This window comes from Boleophthalmus pectinirostris, unplaced genomic scaffold (genome assembly GCF_026225935.1).
Source record: "Boleophthalmus pectinirostris isolate CB_2022bp ecotype Guang Dong unplaced genomic scaffold, ASM2622593v1 HiC_scaffold_21, whole genome shotgun sequence".
Classification (NCBI taxonomy): domain Eukaryota; kingdom Metazoa; phylum Chordata; class Actinopteri; order Gobiiformes; family Gobiidae; genus Boleophthalmus; species Boleophthalmus pectinirostris.
The window spans coordinates 36,542,517-36,546,131 of NW_026571175.1; the positions used below are offsets into that span (position 1 = coordinate 36,542,517).

At 37.9% G+C, this 3,615-nt stretch overlaps 1 protein-coding gene across 1 annotated transcript in view; it reads left to right on the forward strand.

Annotated features, from left to right (window-relative positions):
* oxnad1 (oxidoreductase NAD-binding domain containing 1) overlaps positions 1-2,071 on the forward strand; it is a 28,958-nt gene extending 26,887 nt beyond the window's left edge. The window contains exon 8 of the mRNA XM_055157514.1: positions 1-2,071. This exon is cut by the window's left edge and continues 315 nt beyond it. The gene's annotated coding sequence lies outside the window, so the exon portion shown is untranslated.
* The last annotated feature ends 1,544 nt before the right edge of the window (positions 2,072-3,615 follow it).

Sequence of the window (3,615 nt, forward strand, 5' to 3'; positions counted from 1 at the left end):
CCCCCGGTGGAACTTTACAAGAACAACACCTCACAGGGCCCAAGTTAAACTGAACTCTGTTCTAATGTCGTTTCCTCAACACAAACAGACTGGAGCTGTGTTTTGTTTTATTCACACACGTTTAACACACAAACCCTCAAACAGAAAACACTCTGATCCACCTTGTGATGTCATGTGGTGATACAGGAAGTGCTCCACTGTGTTTTTAAACTCCACACACCTTCACTAGAATCATTTAGATCAGGGGGGTCAAACTCATTTTGGTCCGGGGGCCGTATCCAACCGACTTTGATCCCAAAGGGGCTGGATCAGAAAACTCATGACATATAAACCCCAAAAATTATCTTTTTAATTGATGAACTCTTTCTTTTACAAAATATTATAATATTATGAACAACCTGAAACTTTAAGAAAAATTCAATTTCAACACAAAGTTTTAACATGAACTTGGATGTAAACAGGAATAAGTCAATTTTTTGTTGTAAAATTCCTGCACTCGGCTCCACTTTTCTCATGTTGGACATTTTTCTGATGAGGGTGTCACGGTCAACAGTCAAAACGATCGTCCTTTAAGAGCGTTTGGAAAGAGACAAGTCTTCATTTGTGCTGCTCTGGTGGGAGGGGCCACGTACAGAGACGCTGGAGACGCTGCTGTGATAAACACCACAGAAAATTAACAAGATTTTAATTTAAATATTTAAGTTGAAAACCAGCCAAGGGCCAGATTAAAGGTCTTGGAGGGCCGGATCTGGCCCCCGGGCCTTATGTTTGACACCTGTGATTTAGATCATTTCACATCTAGAATCGCCGATGTCGACTGAACTAAAGATAAAAGGAGCAGTTCACATGAAAACGACAGCTTCATGACATCACAAAGTGGAACAGAGTATTTTGAGTGTTGGAGATGTAGACAGACTGGAGCGTCTCTACGTCTGTGTGGAGGCGCGTCTAAGGCGTCCTGCGTTTTTGCGACACGTCTTCAGTGCGGAGAGAATCTGGCGTCGCCGCAGAGCACCTGGAGCGTTCAGGCGTCAGACGTTGAAAATGCTGAACTTTTGGCGGTGGATGAGCCACATCAACCAATCAGGGACGAGTATCCAGAGACGTAGCGATGTTATTATTAAGAAGAAGAAGAAGAAAGAGAAAGACCCGGGAACCACCAAACACCAGAACAAGAACTCTACTCCGTTTCATTAGCGGATTATAAATATAAACACGCCACAACCACAGAGCCAAAAACGCTGATGTGTTTTATGTAATAAATAAACTAAAGTCATTCTCGACCTGGAAACGTGTCAAGTATTTTTCTGTCGTTGGTCCTCGGCGTCTAAGATCCACATCAGGTGCGTCTGAACAAAAAAACACAAAGACTCCAACTCGAGGCGTCCAGGTCCAAACTTAATCATAAAGATTTACTCAAACGTGAATGAAACAAAACACAAGTCCAGGTCTGTTTGTGAGGAGGAAACGACATCAGAACATGGATTAAACTCACACGTGTTGTTTTAGTTTTATCATCAAGAGAAAGTTACACTGTTCAGGTCCAGTGTTCCTCACAGCACATGGATTCCTACTTGAGTTTTACTTTTATGTTTTTTTTTTTTTTTATTCTGACTTGATGGTGCACAACACAAATCTAGAAATGATCATTTTACAAACAACTTTAAATAGCTCATGTGTTAGAAACTGAATGATACTGAGACTTTAACCCAGGGGTGGGCAAACTACGGCCCAGGGGCCATATGTGGCCCTTAAATCTTTTTAATCCGGCCCGCCAAACTTGAATAATAATAATAATAATAATATTCAGTGTTTTAAAAGTCATTTCAATAAACAGTAAAAACCATGAGACAGATATTTTTGTTGTAATGATTTTAAATTCTGGGATATTTTAATAACAAAAAAGTGAAAACATGTATAGCAAACTCAGAGGGCTGATGTCCAAAAACTTTATTTTTAAATAACATTTCAGCAAAAAAAGTTTCAGTCCAAAGCCAGAAAAATATCTGATGAAGGCTTTTTTTTTTTTTTTCTTGCCGAAACGTTATTTCAAAATAAAATATCTTCTGGACTTTCTGAGTGTGCTGTGCATTTTTTTTACTTTCATCTTTGCACCTCTACAAGAACTTTGGTGTGTTTTATCGGTTTCATTTGATATTTCAATAACATGGGAGATGTTTTCTACAAATCCCGTGTTATTTTTTTCTCTTATGAGGTGGATTACCAAAAAACTCCATCCATCTTCTCCTGGTCCGGCTCTTCTGTCAAATTTTAGAACCTTTTGTGGCCCACGAGTCAAAAAGTTTGCCCATCGCTGCTTTAACCCAATGTTCAGGTGGATCCACGTCTGAAATAACACAATCTGACCATCTGAAGTTTTATTTATAATGTTTTGACCTTAAATTGACAACATGAGGTTTATTTAAAATGGAGCGGTGTTGATACTTTGCATTGATGTCACGTTGGGTGTTTAAAGATGAAAACTCACGGAAAAAATACAAAATGGATTTAAAGATCACATTTTCAGACAGAGCAGTACTTACAGTTAGCGTCACCACCAGGGAACGTCGATGGCATCAGTCGCAAAGTGTCAATCGTGTAAAAAGCGACAACTAAACCAGAATATGCAGATTTTTTTTTTATTTTTTTTTCATTAAGTTTTGCCTTCAGAACCGAGAAAATCCATGTTTTAACTCTTTCCCCCATGAAGACGACATTTGACGACTCCTTTGTTTCCTTAATGACGACTTTTGACTCCTCCGCTGTTTCACTAAAGACGTGATTTGACGACCTTTAGAAACGGCTCGGTTTTTCACATGTAAACAGAGACTGTGACAGGTGAGGGCCACTACAACCCACACTAGACTGACCAATAGGATTCAAGGAGATGTTTTCATCGATTTTTTCCAAAGTTAATCAAAGTAGTGACGATGGAGCTTCCGGAAAAAACACAACACGAAACATGTGCAATGGAAAGACAGTTTTAGAAATAATGAGTGGACGTATTTTATGGATAAGTTTAGAGAAAGTGACTTTTATAGATTTTAAAGTGATGATGAAGTTGATTATAAAGTGGAAAACAGCGACAGAGACGAACTTTCTGAGAGTGAAACTTACGAAGATGAGCTGTGTCTGTGTGGAGTCCTGCGATGTCAAAACAAACTATCAGGGACTTTATACTCGATTATGAACCAAAATTGCCCTGAAATCTGGATGTTGTTCAGTTCAGTCCTTTAAAATATTTCAGTCTTTTTTTCCAAGATGCGACGTTTGACAGAATCACTACAGAAACAAGCACTTATGAGGAGATCTGCACACGAGAAAATAACCAAGGTGACAAATACTGGACTCACACTGACGGGGAAGAGTTTTATTATTATATTATTATATTATAATAAGCTAAATGAGTTGAATAAATTAAATGGAAAAAATTGAATTAGGTGCACACAGGTGAACAACAGGTAAAAACAGGTGCACACTTTACTATACTGTATCTGGTGATATTAAATCTGTTTAAATACTTTGACAAAGTATATATATATATATATATATATTATTTTTTTTTTTTAAATTAATATAGTACTCAGAACATGCAGATATCAGATGCTGAATGTA